This window comes from Peromyscus maniculatus, chromosome X (assembly GCF_049852395.1).
Source record: "Peromyscus maniculatus bairdii isolate BWxNUB_F1_BW_parent chromosome X, HU_Pman_BW_mat_3.1, whole genome shotgun sequence".
Classification (NCBI taxonomy): Eukaryota; Metazoa; Chordata; class Mammalia; order Rodentia; family Cricetidae; genus Peromyscus; species Peromyscus maniculatus.
The window spans coordinates 32,445,846-32,471,188 of NC_134875.1; the positions used below are offsets into that span (position 1 = coordinate 32,445,846).

A 25,343-nucleotide genomic window follows, 5' to 3' on the forward strand; every position below is an offset into this window, starting at 1 on the left:
TGTCACCCCAACCCCAGAACAAGCCTATTTTGCCTATTTCCCTACAATACTGAAAGGTCGTTTTGTTGGCACACAGACAAGCTTATAGATCAAAGGTCCTATGGACACTAAACAGCCATGAAGACCATGTGACGTTAAGTGCAGAGTATTTGTTCCATGTTAACTACCAACATTAACGAAAATGGTCAAACCCCAGAACCACTGTCAGCAGGTTTGCTGGTTGCTGATAACACCTCGACTGTTAGACACCAGAAATTAATGGTGTGGGAAGATTAAGAGGTGTGAAGGCAGGCGCAGTGGGTATTTGCCAAGCACAAGAGGGCTAGAGATAGAAACTTCTGAGAAAACATTTTATTCCCCAAATACAGACAATACTCATATTATCCTTTTTGGGGTTTTTTTTTTTGAGGGGGTGCATGGGGTTGGTGTTTCAAGACAGGGTTTCTCTATGTAACAGCCCTGGCTGTTCTGTAGACCAGGCTTAGTCTCAGACTCAGAGATCTGCCTGCCTCTGCCTCCTGAGTGCTGGGATTAAAGGCGTGGACCACCACTGCCTGGCTTCAATTTTATTCGTTTTGTTTTGTTTTGTTTTTGTTTTTGTTTCAAGACAGGGTTTCTCTGTGTAGCTTTGTGCCTTTCCTGGAACTCACTCTGTAGCCCAGGCTGGCCTTGAACTCACAGAGATCCGCCTGCCTCTGCCTCTGAGTGCTGGGATTAAAGGCGTGCCGGCGCCGCCCACTCAGCCAGCCAATTTTATTCTTTTTAACAGCTATTCAGGACATTCCTAGAGACATGGACAAAGCTTGAGTGACTTATAGTGGATTGTATTCCTGTTGATTGTTGTCTTGTGGTTATGCTAACTGATATGTTTATTCTTCAGAAATGTGAACTCAAGGGAGAGGGGTTATGCATCGCAGACTCAACTACTCAAGAGGTTGAGGCAGGATCTTGTTTGAGCTCAATAGTTCCAGACCATCCTGGGCAACCTTGTTGCAAAAAAGAAAAGGAAGTCAAGTGTGACGACATAAGCCTCTATTTCCCACATTTCAGAGCCTGAAGTAGGATGACAGCAAGCCTCCATTTCAGAACAAAATAAGAAAAGGAAATACACCCTGAAGCAATTTTTCTTTCTTTTTTTATTTGAACATAAAAGCAGATTGTAATTCAAAAGTCCAACACCCTGAAGTATTTAAGGCTAATGGGAGCATTATTTCTTTAAGTTACATACAAATGATTCAGAAAGAAAGCATGAATAAAATCTTTGTGTATACTTTACATTAGTGCACTGTAGTGATACATTTATTTTTTGTTATTTAATTCTACAAATTTCCAACCCGCCCCAAAGCAAACAACAACATGGAGAAAACAACAACAACAACAAAAAAAACCAAGGTTGTCCTTACTCAGCAGGTCTCCCTGTCCCACCTAGCTGGCCAGGGTCAGTCAATCTGATCTTAGAACTTGAGGCTGAAGCCAGGACCAGTAGCTGAGGCTCCCTGGTTGGTGGTGGTGAGGTGGAAGCCGGTCTCCTTCAGGTCATCATCACCCAGCTGCCTGTAGCCCAGGCCACCCTCAGGGGGCCGTGGACTCGTGTCTCGCTTCTTCACCCTCTGCTGCTCGCTCTTGGCCGGCCATGTGGGAAACATGGACGGGTCAATGGGGAGGGGAGTCTCTCGGAAATACTCATGCTTGAGGCCATCTTCTGCATTGATCCTCCTCGCCGGATAGTATGTCAGGAGCTTGTTCATGAGCTCAAAGCCCTGATCTGATAACAAAGCCCCAAATCGCTTGCGGAGGTTGTTATAGGGATACTTGCTGAAGGTCATCTTCTTGACTGCTGGGAGGTCATTATAGCCAGGCCAGATTTTCTCACTGGGAGTCCCCAGGTCCTTGAAAACCTTGTTGATCTGATCGATCTCTGACTTCCCAGGGAACAGAGGTTTCTGTGTCAGCAGCTCTCCGAAGATACAGCCCACTGACCACATGTCCACAGCTGTAAAGTACTCCTTAGCACCAAGCAGCAGTTCTGGGGCTCGATACCATAGGGTTACGACAACTGGAGTGTAGGCCTTCAGGGGTGAACCATACTCACGAGCCAGCCCAAAGTCACCGATCTTGAGAATGCCAGCATGGCTCAGCAGAAGGTTAGAGGTCTTAAGGTCACGGTGCAGGATCCAATTGTCATGGAGGTGCTTCACCCCACTCAGCAGCTGGATCATTAGGGTCTTCACCTCCCCTGGCAGAAAGGGCTGCTTCATGGTCTCCATTAGGCTCTTGAGGTCATGCTCAACATAATTCATCACAATGTAGATCTTGTCCATGTTGCTTCCCACAACGATTTCTCGGACAGTGACGATATTGGGGTGCTGGGCCTTGAGGATGGTGTTGATCTCCCTCAGTGACGTGATTGGGAAGCCTTCCTTCTCCTTCTCCATCTTTAGCCGTTTCAGAGCCACAATTTCATCTGTTTTCTTGTTCTTTGCTCTGTAGACTACTCCATAGGTGCCTTCTTCAATCCTGTTCAGGCACTGGAACTCCTCTACACTCCGGCATCCCTGCAGGGCTGGCAGGTACTTGGGCAGCTCCTGTTTTAGCTCAATGGGCGACAGGGCTGGAGAGTCAGGCACGTAGTCTCCTTCCATTGGGGCACTGTTCTGTGGGGTCCCCTCATCCACTTCTCCCCTTTCTTCACTGTCCCCAGAATCTCGGTCAAATTGTGACTCTGGAACAAACAAGATGTGGTTTTCATTTTCTCTCTCTTCATTTTCACTCATTTCTTCACCACTCACTTCTTCCGCAGACTGTTCTGAGGCTTCCTCAGAGTTGCTCCCAGTCTCCTCTTCCTCCTCCTCTGATTCTTCACTGGTGCTCCCTTCTTCCTCTTCCTCCTCAGAACCTGAGTCTGATTCTGCTAATGAAGACTCAGCTAACCTCGTCTTCCTCTCACTGGCATTGATGCCTTGTAGGTCTGACAGAAGGTCTCTTTCTTCTATTTTCTCTTCTTTTACTGGCTTACGGTCGTCTCCCAGCTCAACCCGCTCTCGAGGTGGCCGCAGAGGGCTGCGGCTCCAGTGGCCAACCTTTCCTTTATCACTGTAGTCCTCCCTCATGGTACGGTGATGTGCAGAGACTTCCCTACATGCCTCTCTTTCTTTGTGAGATTCTTCTGCCCTCCATTGCTGCTCCTTTTGTTTCCGCTGTTCCTTCTTTTGCTCCCTCATCTTGCGCTCCTGCTCCCTCTTCCTTTCTAACTGCTCCAGGCCTTCCCTTTCTCTCCTGGAATGTTCTCTTGCCATTTCTCTCCTCTTCTGTCTTTCCCATTCTCTGAGAGCTTTATCTTGTTCTTTTCGATGGCGTTTCTGACATTCATGTTCTCGTTCTTTTTCTTTCACTCTAGCGTGCTTCCATGAATGGCTACGATGTCTACGCTTCTCTTTTCTCTTCTCATCTTTTCTGTGATGGGCTTTTTCTTTCTGGGACATTTGCTGGGGTGGTTTAATGGCCAGAGAATTATCTTCCTCTCCTCTTTCTTCCATAGAATCATCTCTTCTATATGATGAGTTCCTGCTTGTGGTTTCCATTTGGTGATCTCTCAGCTCCCCCTCCTCAAGGGAATCCTGGTCATCAGAAATTTTTAAGTGTTTTATCTCTGCTTTCTCCTTTTGTTTTTTCCTTCGTTTCTTTTCCTGGAGAATGTCATCTAACATTTTTACTTTCCAAGAGTCCTTTGAGTTAAAACACCCTGCGCCACTGCTACGCCGCTGCCACTGCTGCCGCTGGTCCTAGAGTTTGAGAAGTATATTTGTAATCTAAGAACTAAAGATCAGAGGACAGAACCAGCCACAGAGTTATAGAGGTCAGGCAGTGATGGCACACACCTTTAATCCTAGCACTGGGGAAGCAAAGATCCTTCTGGATCTGAGTTCATAGCCCCCCTGGACTACACCAGATTAATACAGTTTAAAAGAGAAACAGCCAGGCAGTGGTGGCACACACCTTTAATTTCAGCACTTAGGATCACACACCTTTAATCCTAGTACTTGGGAGTCACACACCTTTAATCCCAGCACTTTCCTAGTTGAGGCAGGAAGTTATATGGCTAGGCAGAGAAAGGAACATAAAGCAGAGGAGACAGGAATTAGGCCCTTTTGGCTGAGGACTCAGAGGCATTTGGTCTCAGGATTCATGGAGACAGGATATTCTCTTTTCAGTTGAGGAGTTGGTGAGGTGAGAAGTGGCTGTGGCTTGTTTCCTCAGTTCTTTCAGCATTTACTCCAATATCTGGCTCAGGTTTTTATTGTAAGACTGTAGCACGAATCTTAAATGGTCTTATTAAAAAAAAAAAAACCCGGGGGCCAGATATTGGGGTTAACACTGAAAGATCAGAGAAACAACAGGCCACAGCTAATCTCACCTTGCCAGTGCCTCAGCTGATCTCATTTCCTCAAACTGGAAGCCTCTGTGTCCTCATCTGAATGAATCTCAGCTGAACTGCTGCTAAAAACCTAAAAGCTTAACCAGGCTCTAGTTCCTCGTCCTCACACCTTATATACCTTTCTGCTTCCTGCCATCCCTTTCTGCCTCTGGAATGCTAGGATTAAAGGCGTGTGCTACCACTGCCTAAACCTATGTTTAATATAGTGGCTGTTCTGTTCTCTGGCCCCCAGATAAGTTTATTGGGGTGCACAATATAACAACCACATAAGACCATTTAGGATTCTTGCAACAGTGCACTGGTCTGCAAAGGCCAGTTATCAGCAGCCCACAAAAGCTGATTGTGCAATTGTCTTCCTAACTCTGGTCCCATGATCTCACAATAATACCCCCATGGAAATCAGCAAGCCCAGTGGATCAATGCTACCCATACTATGCATGGCCAATCATTAAAATTTTAATAAACATATCCATCCGGGTTCTGATTGGTGGCACATGCTGATAGTCTCTGCACTGAGAAAGCTGAGTAGAATGGATAGCTAGTTCAATGCCAGCCCAAGCTATAAAGTGCTATGGGATGTTTTGCTGTATGCTGTGAATATGTGTGGCTCCCATTGGATAATAAATAAAGCTGTTTTGACCTATGCCAAGAAAGTTTACAACCAGGTGGGAAATACAAGCAAAGATACAGAGAGAGGAAAGGCTGAGTCAGGAGAGACACCAGCTACCACCACCAAAGGAGCAACAAGATGCCAGCAGACTGGTGATGCTATGGCCTTGTGGCAACATATAGATTAATAGGAATGGGTTAATTTAAAATGAAAGAGCTAGCCGGGTCTGTGGTGGCGCACGCCTTTAATCCCAGCACTTGGGAGGCAGAGCCAGGCGAATCTCTGTGAGTTCGAGGCCAGCCTGGGCTACCATGTGAGTTCCAGGAAAGGAACAAAGCTACACAGAGAAACCCTGTTTCAAAAAACCAAAAAAACAAAATAAATAAATAAAAAATGAAAGAGCTAGCTAGTAAGAAGCTAAAGCCATAGGCCATACAATTTGTAATTAATAAAAGTGATTTTTTTATAAGCAGCTGAGTGATTATTTTATAAGCAGCTGCAGGACCATTGGGGTGGACCTCGGGGTCGGGCAGGACTGGAGAAACTTCCCACTACAGTAAAGACCCTGTTTCAAATTCAAAACAAAACAACCCACCAGTGTGGCTAAATACACAAGTATTAATAGTAATATGCTATCCTCTAATCATCTGGAATTAACTTTGAAATGTATCTTCCCAAGAAGGTAAATATATGCATTATCCTAACTTTGTAGTAATTTATCATATAATGGCTTTGTTCAAGCATACTGCTTTCCTTTCAGGCTTCCATTGCTTCCTGGGACTTTGAGAAGGCATGCAGAATGAATGCATTCCAGCTCCTAGAACTATATGGAAGATACACAGAAGAGCATCTAGAGCTGTCCTTCTTACTTTTAGAGAAATTCAACGGTCAAGAAATTAACTTCTCATCAGGTGGTGGTGGTACATGTCTTTAATCCCAGCACTCAGGAGAGAGGGGCAGGAGGACCTCTGTGAGTTTGAGACCAGCCTGATCTATAGAGTGAGTTCCAGGACAGCCAGGACTGTTACACAGAGAAACCTTGTCTCAAAAACAAACAAACAAAGAATAAGAATGAACTTTTCATACACAGCATGATGTCCTGCATAAGAGTTAGGAGCAGCACCCCTCTTCTTTTCCCTTAATTTGTCCTAAACCCTTCCAGAACAAATTTTTGCCAGGCATAGTGGCACACCTGTGGTGATATTGTGCTCCCCAAAATATTGTGCACCCTAATAAACTTATCTGGGGTCAGAGAACAGAACAGTCACTAGATATAGAGTCCAGAAAATGGTGTCACACATGCCTTTAATTCTAGCATTCCAGAGGCAGAGATCTGTCTGGATCTCTGTGAGTTCAAAGCCACACTGGAAACCGCCAGGCATGGTAACAAGAGCCTTTAATTCCAGGAAGTGATGGCAGGAAGCAAAAAGGTATATAAAGCATGAGGATGAGGAACTAGAGCCTTGTTAAGCTTTTAGGCTTTTGAGTAGCAGTTCAGCTGAGATCCTTTGGATGAGGACTCAGAGGCTCCCAGTCTGAGGAAACAGGATCAGCTGAGGAATTGGCGAAGTGAGGAAGCTGTGGCTTGTTCTCCTTCTCTGATCTTCCGGCATTCACCCCAGTACCTGGCTCCAGGTTTGTTTTTATTAATAAGACCTTTTAAGATTCATGCTACACACACCCCTTTAATCCTAGCACTCAGGAGACAGAGACTGATGGATCTCAGTTCAAGACCAATCTGAGTATTGAGTTCTAAGGCAGTCAGGGATACACAGAGAGAATCTGTCTCAGAAAAAAAAGTAAACAACAAAAGAAAACATTTTCCAGACTTACTTCAGATAAGTGAACATTCCCCTCTGCATCCTGGCAAAAGTTAGTATATTTACTCATGTAATAAATAGGAACATCTATCTAATATAGTAGATACTCAAAAACATAAAATTCCATAATCAACAAATACTTGTTATAACTAGTAGTTTAGAATCTCTTTGTTCAGCCGGGCGGTGGTGGCGCATGCCTTTAATCCCAGCACTCAAGAGGCAGAGCCAGGCGTATCTCTGTGAGTTCGAGGCCAGCCTGGGCTACCAAGTGAGTTCCAGGAAAAGGCGCAAAGTTACCAAGCTATAAAATCTGCCATGTATTTTCTTGGAATTGTAAGTGAGGAGCTGGCTAACAACAATGAAAGTAGATGGTTTTTCTACAGAGTGTAGTGGGCGCTCAAGTGCCTAGGTGCCAAATTATAAACTTCAATCAGCCTTGACATACCTACTGAGATTTCATGCTTTTAGATTCAAATAAGGCTGAGGAACACTTTGAGAATCAATCTAAAGCCACCTTACAGAATGAAACTCTGTAGTCAGCTATACTTAGAGGAAAAGTGAATCTGTATGTAACACAAGGAACTAGACAGAGACATAGATGTAGATTGCTAGGAGAAGCAACTGGTCCCTATTTCTTCAGTGCTGAACCTAAGGCCTCCCACATTCCAGTCAAGCACTCTACCACTGGGATATGTCCCCCAGCTTTGTTCTTGTTTAAAAATAACGTTTTTTGGGCCATAGAGATAGCTTAGCAATAAAGGCATTTGCTGCCAAGCCTGACAACTTGAGTTTGAGTCCCAAAACTCACATGGTGGACGGAAAAAACCAATTCCTGCAGCTTGTCCTCTGACCATCAGGCCCATGCTATGGCACATGCATGTGTATGTGTGCACACAACACTACATAAATAGAAAGTTTTTAAATGACATTTTCATGGGCTGGAGGTTTAGATCAGTAGTAGAAGTGCCTACATACCTGGAGGTGGTGGCACACACCTTTAATGCCAGCACTTGGGAAGCAGAGCCAGGCAGATCTTTGTGAGTTTGAGGCCAGCTTGGTCTACAAAGCGAGATTCAGGACAGGCACCAAAACTACACAGAAAAATCCTGTCTTGAAAAACCAAATTAAAAAAAAAAAACAGATTTGTTTTGTGAGCCAGGAGGAGGATACAGCCATCACTGAGCAAGACCTGGAACTTATTAAAGAGAGGGAAATGGCGATTCAGCAGGTGGAGGCTGACATTTTGGATGTCAATCAGATATTTAAAGATTTAGCTATGATGATCCATGACCAAGGTGACCTGATAGATAGCATAGAAGCCAATGTGGAAAGCTCAGAGGTCCATGTGGAAAGAGCCACTGATTAGCTGCAAAGAGCTGATTACTATCAGAAAAAAAATCTCACAAGAAGATGTGTATCCTGGTGCTTGTCCTGTCAGTGATTCTTACGGTCTTAGGAGTGGTTATCTGGCTTGCTTCTAAATGAGTTGTGGTTGCCTCAGAGCCTTCTCCTGATGAGTTGTTTTTAAGGGCAAGTGCTCCATGGAGTCTTGCCAGAACAAACTGACCACAGAAGAGAGCTTGTACCAGAGTGTCCTGTGATAATTTAGCTAGAAACTAACTACTAACTAAGTCCTTGGAATTAGTGACCCATGGAGACAGTATCATTTATGCATACATTCTATTGATTTCTCAGATAAGGAATTAACTTATGTGTGTTTTCCTTTCTCTTGTATTTTGATTACCTTTTATCACAAGTGTTTATTGCCAGTCCTATTGTGGATATTCTTTTGGACAGGCAACACTACAGTCTCATAATATTGTTTTTTGTATATACACAAACTTTACCTTTTTGTGTGTGTGTGCCGAATGTCATTTATTGAAGGAGGGAGGAGGTCTTGAATACAGGCTTACAGCACAATGGGAGAACCCTGGAGGGCAGAAGTTCACTACAGATGTTTTACAATCTTGCATCTAAGCTGTAAACGCCCATCGTGCTTAGACATGGAACTTCCCTTAAGCATTTTAGGAGGGTGAAACCCAGGGGGAAATTAGCATAGGGAGGATATCAAGGTCAAGGTCAGCAAGCAAGGCAACAGTTACCCAAAATGGGGGCCAGGGCCCTATAGGTCCCCCTTTTACTAATAAATGAGCTTCTGACTTGGGTTGCGTGGGATGTCAGCAGGTCACCTTACCCGTCATGGAGACGTCTGCCCAGGCCACACAGGCGCGCTCTGTCTTAGGTTGGTGAGTGTCCCCCAGGAATTACCCGTCTCTGAATACTCATTATCATACAGGCTCAATCTTGTGTGAGCTGCAGAGTTAACTGCTGCTAAAGATCTCAAAGTGGTGCTGGGCTTGCAATCTGTGTGTTCAACACAGAAAAGACCAACAGAGGTCCTAACCCACCCATATCCAGTAGGCTAAAGGCAACTGAGCCATTCCCTTCCTTAACGAGCCTTACTGCAAATTGGAGTCCTTGTAAGATGGCATCCCAAAGGCAAATGGAACTTGAGTTTATAAATTTATAATTTTAAAGATTTATTTATTTATTATGTATACAGCATGTATGACTGCAGGCCAGAAGAGGGCACCAGATCTCATTACAGATGGTTGTGAGCCACTATGTGGTTGCTGGGAATTGAACTCAGAACCTCTGGAAGAGCAGTCAGTGCTCTGAGCCATCTCTCCAGCCCATAAATTTATAATTTTAAAAGCCAATCGAAATGTATATAACTATTGAATTAAATTTATCATGCCCAATAGAATGAAAGATTAATTAACTGTGGTAGCTACTTTTGCTGCCAGGGTTTCCACTGTGCTAGCTGTAGTAAGCAATTATGAAATGGTAATCCCAGAAACAGTAGCAGTGGTGGCCACCTCTGTTATAACAGCAACAACAGTAGCAGCAATGTCAAATTCTCTTCTGGAGTGTGTGGGCATCCATTGACATGGATACAAGTCCAGGAACACAAACCACCAAGGTCCATTTTTCTTGATCCCAGCATGACTTAATCAGGCAGCTCTGTAAAAGAACAATTAAGAACTATAAAGAAAAAACAGGCAGCTCACAAGGAGCATAACTAATGGTCTTATAATGGTGACATTTAGGCTGATTTTTTTTTTTTTTTTTTGGTTTTTGAAGACAGGGTTTCTCTGTCAAACTTTACCTTTTTTATGAGCATCTGAAATAAATTTCCTTCAGGAGCCAGCCTATTGAAGTCTGAGAAACTGTACAATATTCCAGCAATTATATTTAACATTTTGATTTGAGTTTCTGAGGGGTCTGCTCTTTGTTTTGCAAGATTTTGGCACTATATGTAACTGGGGAATAAGACACTGCACCTGTGACTTCAGGGAAAAAGAGAAGAACCTGTCTGTCGGAGTAGCCCCTTGCTAGGGAGTGTATGAAAAGCTGGGTTTAAGTTAAATTGTTCACTTGTGGCTTACATTCCTGGTGAATGATAAATGTTGCTGTCAAAGACTGTTCCCGAGCCTTATAAGGGTTGCCTGGCTTTGATATCAAGATTTTAAAATTTAGACTGAAATGGGGTTTAAAAATTAAGTCTGTGACCCTATTGATAAAGCAAAGAAAAGGTTCATTTTTGTAAATAATACTGGTTTAGTGATGTTAGACTTAGCCTAATTTATGAACAAGAGATCAAACTTGGCATAGTTTTAGACAAAAACAGTTTTAATAAAAGGTTGCTGTCTTGTAATATAAATGTTGTCTGCTGCCCTTTTTCACAGGCCTAGAAACAGGTAGAGAGAGTGTAATTGGTTTAGGCATTCAGATAAATGTGAATCGAGTCTGAAAATGTCAGCTCGTCCTTCATTGAATTGGAGGATTTGGCTGCTGTTGGTGTTTTTATGTTTATTTCCTCTATTCCTCTTAATGTTACTTAATCTTCTTCTACGCTAATGTGATCAGTAGGAAAATAAGGGCCCAAGTGCATACGTTTCTTTGCACTTTTGCACCATCCTGCCTACTTAATACAAATAAACATTTAAAAGCTAAAGAAAAAGTGCCTGCTTACTGAATACCAATGTGGCAAAATATTAATAAGGAAATAAATAAATAATCCCTTTCACAACATCTTTAGGAAGACTATAAAATTGGAATATGACAAGGTTTCAAAAGAACTCCCAGAAGAAATGTAATGAGGTTAGTAGTCTCTTTAAGGTCTCAATCATCAGAGACATCTTAACCAGGGTCTTTATTCCTTTATGAGTTGCTGAAACATTCTTAAGGTTTATAGCCTACCATTTGAAGCAAGTTAAGACCAATAAAACACCCACTTGACAAACTCAGGCTTATTTCCCAAGAAGAAACAACAAAACAGAATTTGAAAAGGCATTCATTTTTATGACTGTTGTGACACAGTGCTCAAAAACCTTTGAAGTACAATGATCAATTGGTAATTTTATACCTAATATAAAAATAGTATGCTGATTGATTGGAGGTCAAGATCTAGCCTTCAATCTGCAGATAGTAGCACATGAAAATCAAAAGGCAATCAAAGATTAATAAGACCAGTGTTTGTTAAGACATCATTACTATATCAAAATAGGATTTTGATGCCCAAGAGGATGGCTGCACACCTTAGAAACATATAAACACTACTGATTTTGAGAAGATTAGAAAAGGTGAGACACAGTTTCTTTGCCCATTAAAAAATGAAAACAAAGCCATAGTTTTAATGTCTTTCTATCAATATCTAAAGAACTCTAGAAAAATTCTCATATTCCTGTGCACATGAGAACATGTGCACAAGCCAGGCGGTGGTGGCGCACGCCTTTAATCCCAGCACTGCTGTCATAATGGAGACCACCTAAGTGCTAGTCCAAGAGTGACTAAATGGACTACTAAAATAGTATTGCGAAATGAATTGGGGGCACATGTATCAGTATGGATAACAACTCAGAAATATTAAAAAAAGCAAAGGATAGAATACAGGCTAACACATAGTGTTTAATTTTTAATGTCATATACATGAATTCATATATTTTTCAGTCTTCAAAACAACCTTATGAGGTAAGTCCTAGTATAAACTCCTAGTTTCTAGGAAAAATGAGGTACATGATTAAATAATTTCTATAAGGTTCTAGAAGTAGTAACACGCACAGTAGGTACTACCAACCAGGTCTGGCTCCAATGTTTGTGTTCTTCCTCTCTATTGTTTATTGTACAATACTATTTATATAAAGGTCAAACCATTTAAAACAGTGTCATTTAAAATTTATGGTTAAATACACGGGTGGTAAAATATGAAAACATGTTTGGAAGCAAAGGTATCAAATCCATTATTATGGCTACTTCTGAGACAAGGAAATAGAGGAAATGAACGGGAACAGGAAGTTTTGATTTTTATCTACAAGGTTTGATTTCCTTTTGAGAAGGTTCTCCTGTAAATATAGAAAAAAATTTTAAAATCTAACAATGCTGAGTGGGAGGCATATAGAGATGTACAATAATATTTTTTTCTTACATCCAAATATTTTATGATTTTTAAAAAAAGGTATGATTTTGTTTGTATGTATCCCAGGAATTTCTTATACAGATCAGGTTGGTCTTGAATGCACAGAGATCTACCTGTCTCTGCCTCCCAAGTGTTGGGATTAAAGGTGTATACCAACATACCCAGCCTAAAAGGTATATTATTAAGCCAGAATATCCATTTTGGATCTCAAATATAATGAACAACTCAGATTGTAATTTAAACATTTATCAAAATGCAAAACAAAGATTCTATGACAGTCAGAAAATCCTTAGTATTTCAGTTGAAATGCACTTGGATATTTAATAAAAGCTCAATGACAGAGCCTGAGGAAAATCAGATCCTACAGAGAGAAATAAAAAAACTTCACATTAAAATCTTTTTTTTCTTTGAGACAGGGTTTCTCTGTATAGCTTTGGTGTCTGTCCTGGATCTCACTCTGTAGACCAGGCTGGCCTGGAACTACAGAGATCTGCCTGGCTCTGCCTCCCAAGTGCTGGGATTAAAGGCATGTGCCACCACCGCCTGGCTCACATTAAAATCTTATTAGCATACATTCATGTAAGCACTACACATAAAGTCTCTTGAAAGATCATGCTCAAATTTTAATGAGAAGCCCATACAGGGATTACTTGAATGCAATATTATTGTTCTATGCATAAATATTCTAATGCGTAAAGAAAATCATATCAAGAAAACAGAAGGATTCTGAAAACAGTTCCAGAAGTACCCCCAACAAACCCCCAACTTCCAGAAACTGCACAATTCTACTAAATAATAGGGCAGTTGGTGTAACAACCAATAACATTTTTAATTTAAAGGTCAAACAATTGATTTAATGTGAGCGAGAAGAGAGACAGTTTCTACCTCTCTGTTTCCAGACATTCAAGCAGTTACATAAGAAGCCTTAAATCTAACATACAGTTGCTGCTGCTGCTGCTTCTTCTTTTTTACTTTGAGACTGGAGGAATTTAAAAGGGATGCTGAGGATCTTGAAGTGTGACTCATTAATGGAGCACTTGCCCAGCATGTGCAAGGCCATCCCAAGCACCGACCCCAAGAAAACAAAAACACAATAAAAATTGCTGTTCACAGTTGAGTGAAAAAACACTTTATTCCTTCTTTGTACCTCTTTTAAGTAAAACAGAAAACAGATTTTATGTCAATATATATTTCCTAAGAAAGACAGTCAAATGAGCTCTGGATTTTATAAATATTCATGTGAAAAATTTCCTCCTTTTAACATTTTTGTGCCTTCCTCTCACATATTTCAATACGCGTTTTCCCATCCAGAATAATTATCCCTATCCTTTAACCCGAGTGAGAGGAATTTTCCACATTCAATGCCACTGTGTAGCCACGGTGCCCATAAATTAAGTTTCTAATGCATTACTTCTCAAAGCAGTATTCACACTACCCTCCTAGGGTCAGACAACTTTGGGCAAATCCCCCAATCTTGAAAGTATCATAGAGTTAATTCCCACGTTTATGAGACATTTGTGGCCTCCTCTTTCCTCCTCAATGTGTGTGAACTCAGCGCTTTGGTGTAGAGATCTGGGAAAGAAGGTGAGAAGGAAGCGTGGAGAATGAGAGTACCTTTAAATGCAATTCCCTGACCAGCAATTCCAAAATATTATACTGCAGAATTTCTCTTCCTACCCTGGCCTATACTATACGTGGAGGATTAAAGACTTAAGCAACTTTTCAGTTTTATTGTCTATTATTTGGAAATAACAATATAGGCCTGACATACTTTTTTGTGCATTGAAGATAGATTTTGTTGGTTTCTCTTTTCTCCTTTTTGTGTTTTACTTGAAGATAGAGTCAATGATATATCTAATACATGAATCAATTCTCCTTTTAAAATATCAGAACATGGGGAGGGAAGTAGGTCAGATGATAGAGTACCTGCCTACTATGTACAAAGCCCTGGAATTGATGCCCAGCATCACATAAAACCAGATGTGGTGGCAAATGCCTATGTTCCCAACACTTAGGAGGTGGAAGGAGGAGGACCAAGAATTAAAGTCACCCTCAACTACAAACAAAGTTCGAGGCCCCTCTGGGCTACATGAATCTTTTCCCTGAACAAGATAAGTTGGAACGTGAAAAAGAGGAAGCTGGTGTGAGCAAGGTCAGAGTGCTTCTGCCAAGTCCGCAACCTGAGTTCCAAGGCCAGAACCCACAGGGTGGGAGGAAAGAACTAACTCCCAAAAGTTGTCCTCCGACCTCCACACATGTGCTGTTGAGGGAGACCAGCTGCCTCTTTAATTTACTCCAGGGACCCTTGAGGAGGGAGAAATGAGATAGAAATATAGAGGAGACAGACAGGTAGAAACACGGGATAGCCTCAGAAGGGCCACGGTCAAAACCCACCAGCCCCTTCTGTCTCTACTAAAGGGCTTTTAAATGAATGCCAAGGGGTGGAGCAAATGACCATCTCCAGCACAGCCAAGTGTAGACCATCCCTAACACCTGGTAACCACACATGTGGTCAAGCCATCTCCTAATGCAGCCCTGCTGTGTAAAGCAAGCTCCGATCTCAATAGGAACCCTCTGTGGGCTCCTACATGCTGTGTCATCACACATACATGTGCACGCACATACACAAGGAATAAGTGTTCAAAACGGGCAGTGGGACAGTTTAGTGGGTAAAAGGTACTTCTGCCACACCTAACATCTTGAGTTTGATATCTGGGGCACACATGGTGGAGGGGGAGAAATTACTCCTAAAAATTGTCCAAATAGGAATGCTCGAGCATGCCCACACCAACACACATAAATAAGTCAATTAAAAAGTAAATAAATAAGCACAATGTTTACAAAAAACACAAAGGTGAAATCTTTGTATTAGTCATGGCTCTCCAGAGAAAAAGAATCAATGTGGTGTGTATATGTTTATTTATTTTTAATTTCTTATATCCAATGTCACATGATCATGGAGCTTTCAAGATCTATTCCCTCTAAACTAGAAACCCAGGAAACCAGTTGTACAGTTCCATTCTAACAATCAATGGGCTCCAGGTCCTGAAAGAGCCAGTGTCTTGGCTCCAGCAGTCAGATAGGAGGAGTTCTACCTTTACTCTTTTTAATTTTTCAAGACAGGGTTTCTCTGTGTAAAGGCGTGTGCCACCACCTCCTGGCTTCCACCTTTACTCTTGAGGTCACCCTTCCTGAATCATGTGGCCCAACCACATTAGGCAGGTGGGTTACTCCCGTTTTTTGTCACTGTGACAAATATCTGAAACAAATGACTTAAAGAACGAATGATTTATTTAGGTCATGTATTCAGGCCATGGATTCATGATCTGCAAGCTTTCTTGTTTCTCAGCCACTAAGAAGGTAACACATCACATCAGAAGGATATGGCGGAGTAAAGATGCCCACCTTATGGCAGTCAGGAAGCAGGAAGACAAAAAGGGTCTAAGGACAAGGAATAGCCCCCAAGGACACACACCCAGCAACCTACTCCAATCACATTCCATCAACTAGAATTTCCAACACCTTCCAAAAATACCAACTTAAGTCCATGAGGGACATTTCATAGTGGACCCATAACAGCAGGATGCTGTGGATGTTCTGTATGCTGTGAATGTGTTGCTCTGATTGGTTGATAAATAAAAAGCTGATTGGCCAGTAGCCAGGCAGGAAGTATAGGCAGGATAAACAGACAAGGAGAATTCTAGTGAGAGGAAGGCTGAGTCAGGAGACACCAGCCCAGCGTCCAGGGAGAAGCATGTAAGGGCACACAGGTAAAGCCACGAAACATGTGGCAACATATAGATTAACAGAAATGGGCTGAGTTTAAATGTAAGAGCTAATCAGTGGTAGGCCTAAGCTAATGGCTGAGCAGTTTTAATTAATATAAGCTTCTGAATGATCATTTTGTAAGTGGCTGCAGGGTCCGTGGGGCTGGGTAGGACCAGAGATAAACTTCTAACTACATGAGGACAACCACCTTCATTTTATCTATCAATTCAAATGCTAATCTCATCCAAAATCATAGACCTCAAGCATAGTGTTCAGCCAAAAATCATGACTCAATTGAGTCAATTGAGCTGACACAAAGCTTAACTACCAGAATCCTTTTGACAACTACCCTAACCCATTCCCCTTTCTTCTTCCCATAGATAACTACTTTGGGGTTTGCTATATATCATTTCAAATAAACCCCTTGAATATTTTAACCCAAATAGGTATGTAGGTGTAACAGTCTTATTAAATAAGAAACACAGAGCCAAAAGCAGAGTTAAAAGCCCAAGAGGTCAGAGCAGTAGCTAAGAGCTGATACTGTCGTCCTTCCCCTCAGAAAGAGACCTACGTCTTGTGTATCTGTCTTTTTATTGACTTTCTGTTCTGCCTTCTCATTGGTTGTAAACCTAATCACATAAACTTCTTGTCACTGCCCGTCTATACAGACCTCCAGGTTTTCTATGGTTGGTACTGAGATTAAAGGCGTGTGTCTCCATGCTGGCTATATCCTGGAACACATAGAGATCTGCCTGTCATGTGATCAGGATTAAAGGTGTGTGCTACCACCGTCCAGCTTCTGCTATGGCTTACTTTTAGCTCTGACCCCCAGGCAACTTTATTAACATACAAATAAAATCACATTTCAGTACAAATAAAATATCACCATATAGGTATATATAGTTGGGTGTAGTAGCTCACCTAGCTCTTGTGAAACAGAGATAAAAGAATCACTATGAGTCTGAGACAAGCCTGGACCATATAAGGAATTCCATATTAGCCTCGGCTACAGAGTAAGACACTTTATTTTTTAAATTATTTATTTTTATTTCATGTACATTCATGCTTTGCCCACACGTATGTCTGTGTGAGGGTGTCAGGTCCCCTGGAACTGGAGTTACAGGCAGTTATGAGCTGCCATGTGGGTACTGTGAATTGAACCCAGGTCCTCTGGAAGAGCAGCCAGTACTCTTAATCACAAAGCTATCTCTGCAGCACCAAGACCCTTTCTTTTAAAAATGTCTATAAAATGCACTGTGATATAATATTTAACACAAGTGGTATCCTATCATACACACCTTTATGTGACTCATGCTTTTTTTTACAACATCATGTTTTCAAAATCTCTCTCACTGGGGATATCTTCCAATCTTCACCTCCCAAAGTACTGGGTTTACAGGTATGTACAACTGAAAATGACCTTGAACTTTCAATCTTGCTGATTTTCCTGCCTCAAACTTCCAAATTCTGGGATTAAAGGTATGTTATCACACACAGCTTATGTAGGGCTGGGGGGAAAACCCAGGTCTTAGAGCATGCTAAGCAATCACTCTAAGCCCTGAGCTGTCCCACAACCTCTCCTTGGCTTACTTTTTGATGGTGCAATACAATTTCTTGCATAATTTTCAAGATCCTTCATAAACTGGGCTCCTAGTTACTTTTCTCTCTGCTGTGATCAAATACCTGACCAAAACAACTTTAGGAAGTGTGGTGGTTTCAGTGAGAATGGCCCTCATAGACTCATATGTTTGAATGCTTGGTCCTCAGTTGGTGGAACTGTTTGGGAAGGATTAAGTGTGGTCTGGTTGTAGGAGGTATGTCACTAGGGGTGGGCTGTCTATCTGTCTTTCTCTCTGTGTTTGACTCCTAATTGTTGATCAGATATAAGCTTTTAGCTACTACTCCAGCACCATGCCTGCCTGCTGCCATGTTCCCTGCTATGACAGTTATATACTGTCCCTCTGAAACTGTAAGCAAGCCTCCAAGTAAATGCTTTATTGCATGATTGCATGAGTTGCCTTGGTCATGGTGTCCTTTCACTGCAGTAGAAAAGTAACTAAGATAGGAAGGGTTTATTTTGGCTCACAGATTGAGGGTATAGTCCATCATAACAGAAAAGGGATTGGGATTGCAGCAGGAGGATGAAGCTGATGGTTGCATTGCAGTCAAGAAGTAGAAAGAGATGAATGCTGATGCTCAGATCACTTCCTCTTTTAATCAACCCAAACGTCTACCCCATGGGATAGTTCTACCCGTATTTAGGATTGGTCTTTCTTCCTCAGTTCAAGTTCTTTTTTTCTTTGTTTTTTTGAGACAGGGTTTCTCTGTGTAGCTTTATGCCTTTCCTGGAACTCACTTGGTAGCCCAGGTTGGCCTGGAACTCACAGAGATCTGCCTGGCTCTGCCTCCCGAGTGCTGGGATTAAAGGTGTGCGCCACCACCGCTCTGCTCAAGTTCTTAACTCTATAAATACCCTCCACAGAATGTCCAAAATTGTGTCAACTTGACAGTGAAGATTAACTATCACATCTGGATCCAAGATTATATTTCTAAATTCCCAAAAATTCATTTTCCTGGTTGGAGAGATGGCTGAGTGGGTGAAGATGCTTCCTGCCAAGCCTGAGAACCTGAGTTCCATCCTAAGGACTCCCATGAAAGGAAGGAATCGACTCCCATAGGGTTTTCTCTGGCCACCATATACATGCCATGGCACATGAATGTCCACTCATATATACACATAAACAAGATTTAATAAAAACCTTTAAAATTTACTTTCCAGGTTATAGATTGTCTCATAAGAAATTAACAAAAGCTGCCTAAACTTCTACTTCCTTTGGGCATTCAGGTGTCAGGAGCACACCAAACTATACCAGGGGAAACAGACATAGGAAGAATAATAGGAAAGTTTGGTGAATATGTACGTGTACACATACATCTGTACATATCACAAATGATGAATAAAGAGGCAATAATCAGCTATATGAATGATAAAAATGCATCCCATAAATGAGGTGTGGTGACTAGTGTCTGTAATCCTACAACCCAGGAATTAGAGGCAGGAGGTTCAGAAGTTCAAAGACATCCTTGGTTCCACACCAAGTTCAAAGTCAGCCTGGACTACATCAAGACACTATGTCAAAAAAATGGGTCCAAGTAAATTATTTCCCTTGATGTCTACACCCCTTCTAAATTTGACTCTGCTACTCCTCATGGTAAGAGGCTTGGTTTATTCTTCCTCCTGTTGAATCTTGGATGAACATAACAAATAAAACACAGATGTGGCATCCTGGAATTTCTGAGACCAGGAAAGCTTTATGAAAAGTAGTAACTTCAGCATTTGTCTTTGGTATACAGTTGTCATATAAAGAAATCCAGCCGGGCGGTGGTGGCGCACACCTTTAATCCCAGCACTCGGGAGGCAGAGCCAGGCGGATCTCTGTGAGTTCGAGGCCAGCCTGGTCTCCAAAGTGAGTTCCAGGAAAGGCGCAGAGCTACAAAGAGAAACCCTGTCTCGAAAAATCCAGAGAGAGAGAGAGAGAGAGAAGAGAGAGAGAGAGAGAGAGAGAGAGAGAGAGAGAGAGAGAGAGAGAGAGAGAGAGAGAGAGAAATCCAAGCTATCATGCTGAAAGGAGGCCATGTGAAGATATTGGCTTACCTGTGACAGTCACAGCTGAGCCCCAACTGAAGGTTACCCAGAAGTAGCAGGCTGCAGCCATGAAGTCCAGGAAAGATCAGCAGAGAAATAAAAAAAATCTTGAGAAATAAAGCAAGTTGTTTTAATCCACTCAGTTTGGGAGATGTTTGTTACAAAGTAAGTAGGTAAGTATGACAAGCTGGCCATGGAAAAGTGAACAGGAATTCTCCAGGATAATAATGAGTAAAGAACTTGGCTGGGAGAATGTTATGTACAAAGATGCAGAGGAGTGAATGGATTCAGCCTCTCAGCAGTGGTGAATTGCGTTGAGTGGTTAAAGAAAAAAATATAAAATGCAGAGTGAAGAGGAGCTGGGAACGTTAGGTTAGCTGGACCTAAGACTGGAAGAAAATGTTACTACCGTATGTAATTTGTTGATGAACTTTGGCTATCACAGAGGAATATCATACAGGAAACACATTTCTCCTTTACTGTTCTTTCACTTGCAAACTGTTTTCTTCCAAACCTCTTCAAAGGGACAGATCAGGTCCTTAGGTAGCCCCCTTCAATTTCATTATGTAGAGATCGCTAGGAAGCACTTACAGAATTTAGCCAACTGTCCAGGAAGTGGGTTAGAGTTGGCATTCATTTTGTTTTTTTCTTTGCTGTTCATTTACGAATGAATTGAACATTAAGTTTCTATCATATGTCAGGTACTTGGTATTCGGAAAAAAAAAAAAAAACAAGCCACAGTTTTTACCTTTTAGAAGTTTAGGTGTAGTCTGATGAGACTGACATGCGCAGCATGCTCAGCCCTACAGAGAAAGGGAAGATCTCTCCCCTTCCTGTGTGTGTGTGTGTGTGTGTGTGTGTGTGTGTGTGTGTGTGTGTGTGCTTGCTTGCTCATGAGTAGGGGGTGGGTGCATGTGTATGTGAAGGCCAGAGGACAACCTCAGGTTTCATTCCTCAAGAGCCCTCTACATTGTTTTTGGGAAAGGGCTCTTTGGTACCCTGGTGCTCACCAAGTAAGCTAGGCTGGCTGGCCAGCAAGCCCGGAGGATCTACCTGTCCCCACCTCCCCAATACTGGGTCCATGCCTGCCTAGCCTTAAAAAAGAAGCTGATTCTGGGAATCAAACTCAGGTCTTGATGATTGCAAAGCAAGTTCTTTGCCAACTGAGCTTTCCTCACAGCCCAGAAAAGAGATTTTTCAGTAGAAAATCTTATTGTATCAGACAACGTGTCTTTCCTGAAAAAAAAAAAAAAAAAAAACTTTCACCAAGATCCCTCTTGCAAGCAAGGTGTAGTGGCCCGTATGTGTAATCCTAACACTTGTGAGACCGAGGTAGAAAGATACAGAATAACAAGCTACCCTGGGACACAATTTTGAGAGTGTCTCAAAAAAGAGGAGGAGGATGTGGCAGTAGGATAGTGTGATCTGTTTCTACAATACTAAGCTCGGGACTCTTAATTGAACTGGCTGGTTTGCTCTCCCCAGCTTTGGTTGGACATCATCTGTAATACTTGAAGGTCTGCATAAACCTTGCTCCCCCAAAGCCAAATTACACATGGTTAGAATTCCTTTAAGTTCCTATATAATGTCTTTCTGAGGAGCTCACTTTCTGAGTTCTCAAAATTTCCCTTTCATTTTATTCTTATAGTTCAGCACAAGTTTTATGATATAATATATATATATATTCCATTTGGAAGTCTTGGAATTCATTCCATGCTAAAATCTGGCAGCTTCAGACTCTGAAGGTCATTACTTCTTTCCACCTAATTTGTTCATTTTTTGTTTATTATTTATTGGAATCAGGATCATATATAGCCCAAAGCCCCCATGTAGCTGAAGCTAGCCTTGCACTCTCAATCCTTCTGCCTCCACCTCCCACATGCTGGGATTATTGGTGTGCCTCACCAAACCTAGACTAGCCTTTTCCCCACTTATAAACTGTTAATAAGATTTTCTTCAGTTCTATTCACCCAATATGTCTTTTAGATCATTAAAAATTACAGTGTGAAAATAACCAGCATAGCAGGATAACCCCGAGGTTTCAATAATGGCGGTTATCTAATCAGGAATAAAGCCCACTCAACCAAAGAGACATCATAAATGATACTAGAAGTTTAGTCAACTACTCGGTGCTAGTGAAGTCCTGGTTACAGGAGGAGAATCTACAACTGCCAATTTACTAAATTAGCTTAATCCTTAACAATAATCTATAAACATTTGTTCTTTTCCTCACAGATCAGTGTATTCCCTCCTCATCAAGGAAACTTCTCTTTACAACAGATGGAGACCACTACAGGAAACCACAGCCTATCAAGATGCAGAGCTGTGGAGGCCAGTCTTTACTGATACATCTACAAACCAACTCCCACCCCTAAGGCTCAAGGAACATTGCTGAAGAGCAGGCAGAAAGAGCCAGAGGATCAGGGAGTTCGCTGTGAGATTCTGTCTCCTAGAAATGTCAGAAGCTACACCCATAAAGCCTCACTAACATGATGGCCTAAACGTGAGCTTAATATGACAACAATAATTGCCATGCTGGGGAAGCAGGGGGATCCCTGGGGCTTGCTGGCTAGCCAGTCTAGGTTGATTTGTGAGTTCCAGGTTTAATGAGATGCACTCAAAAATTAGACAAGAGATTGAGAAAGACATCAACTGTTGATACCTGGCATGTGTGCGCACGCGCGCACACACACACACACACACACACACACACACACACACACACACACACACACCTGCACAATAAAAATAAAAGTAGGAATTACAGTATTAGTCTAGGGTTTAGCTCAGTGGTGCACTTTGTGTTTACCGTCTCCCAACCCCAAGTTCCTGCTCAATGCATGTGTGTGCACATACACAGAAAATATAGCCCTTTACAAAGTTCTGAAGTGCTAGGGACCCAGTTTATAGTTAAGGACATGCTCTACCACAGAGTCACCTCCCCTACACTCAGCCCTTCCCTTTACTTTAAAAATTTTTTATAGTATAGTATTCTTTACCGGGGTGGGGGTGGTTCGAGATAAGGTTTCTCCATGTAGCCCTGGCTATCCTTGAACTCCCTTTGTAGATCAGGCTGTCCTCAAACTAGGAGATCTACCCACCTCTGCCTCTGGAGTGCTAGGACTAGGACTAAAGGCATGAGCCATCCCTGCCTGGAATGATAACATTCTTTTTTTAATATATAATTTTACTTTAGCTTTATTACATTTAGTTAGCACCCCCCCCCCTTGCTTCTCTGTGATTTTCAGGAGTTAGCTCTCTCCATGTGGATTGGAGGGGGGGGGGCAGATGTAGGTCAGCAGGCTTGGCAACAGATGTGTTTATACAGTGAGCCACCTCACTCTAGATCAGTCCTTCTTCTGCTCTCTCTGTTTTCCCCACTCTTGTGCTTGCTAATTAATGAGCCCTCTCATATCCCAAGCTGGTGCTAAGATCTCTAACTCAGACTCCAGGAAATCATTTTATTACTTGCTTGAATAATATCGCTCACGTCTTTGTAGGATGGAGCATGCCATCTTGCAGATCTTTAGGATGTTGCCTAAAAGACTACTGGGGGCCTGGAGTGGAGGTGCATGCCTTTAATTTCAGCACTGGGGAGGTAGGATCTGTTTGAGGCCAGTCTACATCTCGACCTCCAGGATAACAAGGACTACATAGAGAGACTCCATGTCAATGCCATCCCCCCCAAAGAATACTGCACAGATTGGACTCGGTGGGTTAATTTAACAAGTGAGGGGGGCCGGGTGGTGGTGGTGGTGGTGCACACCTTCAATCCCAGCACTCAGGAGGCAGAGCCAGGCGGATCTCTGTGAGTTCAAGGCCAGCCTGGTCTACAGAGTGAAATCCAGGACAGGCACCAAAACTATATAGAGAAACCCTGTCTCGAAAAATCAGGAAAAAAAGTGAGGGGGTGAGGAGGATCTGGGAAGAGTTAGGGGGAGTAGTAGGAGGTGAATATGATCAAAATACATTGTATGAAATTCTTAAAGAAATAGTAAAAATATTTTTTTAAAAGAAAGCATATTCTCACAGGACAAAATATTGTTATTTACAGGAATCTCAGCACATTAGTTCGACTTCCAGTATATACATTATTCATTACTCAGCCACACCTATTCTTACATATCATACCAGCGGGATACAAACCAGATTTGACTTTGACCTGCAATTCTTTTCAGTTCTATATCAAGGTGTTAGCTAGATTCGACTTGAATTACCTCATTATTGACTCACACAGAATATTTTAATTAGAGAAGGTTTCAGTACATAAAACTACGGGCTAGCAGTTTTTTTTTCCTTTTACTCTCTCAGGAAAAGACCTCCCTAACAGAATATCAAAGGCTACAAGTCAGATTTCTTATGGCACATTGATCTTGCCCACTGGCCCCTTTGTTGTTGTTGTTGGTCAAGTGTGCACCTGTGGTCTGAATACTAAATGTCTCCCAGAGGCTCCTGTGTTCGACCACTGGTTCCCAGCCTCGCTGGAAGGAAGGGATCACTAAGGGCAGCCTTGAGGCTTGCTGGCCTGGCCCCACTTACTGTCTGGGTCCTGATGGAGAAACAATGTGACCAGTTATCTCATGCCCTTGCCACCATGCCTCACCCACCATGGGGGCATCTACCTCTTTTTAAACCATGAAACCCCCACAAAAAAAGAAAACCTTTCCTCAATTGAGTTGCCTCTTCTTGGGTATTCGATCACAGAAGCAACAACAAAAATAACTGATACGGTATTCACAACTTGTACTAGGGTGTCACTCAGTGGGTGAGTGCGGACCTAGTATATCAGAAGCCTCAGGCTGATAATCCCCAACACCGCCTAAAATTGGGTGGAGGAGGCACAGGAGCTTGAGATGCAGTCCTTGCCAGACCATCAGTGGAAGCTGGAGGATCAAACTTAAATCTCACGCTTGGCCTCAGCTGGCTAGAGAAGTAGAGAAGTTGGCCGACGACCTCCTCATATAATCTATTCATGCAGTCCTACACCCATCTCTCTCTCTCTCTGTCTCTCTCTCTCTCTCTCTGTCTGTCTCTCTCTCTCTCTCTCTCTCTCTCTCTCTCTCTCTGTGTGTGTGTGTGTGTGTGTGTGTGTGTGTGTGTGTGTGTGTGTGTGTGTATACGTATGTGAATAGCATGGTGCACATATGGAGGTCAGTCTAGAGGGACCAGCTCTCTCCTTCTACCATATGGGTCCTAGGGATAAGCGTTGTACCCTTTGAGCCACTTGACTGTACCCAGCTTTTTCTTTTGGGCCACGAACCAGCTCCCAGATCATGATGCGGGGACTTCTTATTACTTATGAATGCTCAGCCTTAGCTTATGCTCATTTCTGGCTAGCTTTTTTTTTTCTGAGACAGTATTTCTCTGTGTAGCTTTGCACCTTTCCTGGAACTTGCTTTGGAGAATAGGCTGGCCTTGAACTCACAGAGATCCGCCTGCCTCTGCCTCCTGAGTCTGGCTAACTTTTTCTTTCTTTAACTTAAATTAACCTGTTTCTCTATACCTACATTTTACATTGGGGCTTTTTACCTTTCTTTCTGTATGGCCTACTCTGTGTCTGCTGGCTGGCAGCTGCCTGGCTGACC

The 25,343-nt window shown here is 42.3% G+C and overlaps 1 pseudogene; it reads right to left on the reverse strand.

Annotated features, from left to right (window-relative positions):
• Positions 1-1,421: 1,421 nt before the first annotated feature.
• Positions 1,422-25,033, reverse strand: LOC102904247 (cyclin-dependent kinase 11B pseudogene; annotated as a pseudogene).
• Between the last annotated feature and the right edge of the window lie 310 nt (positions 25,034-25,343).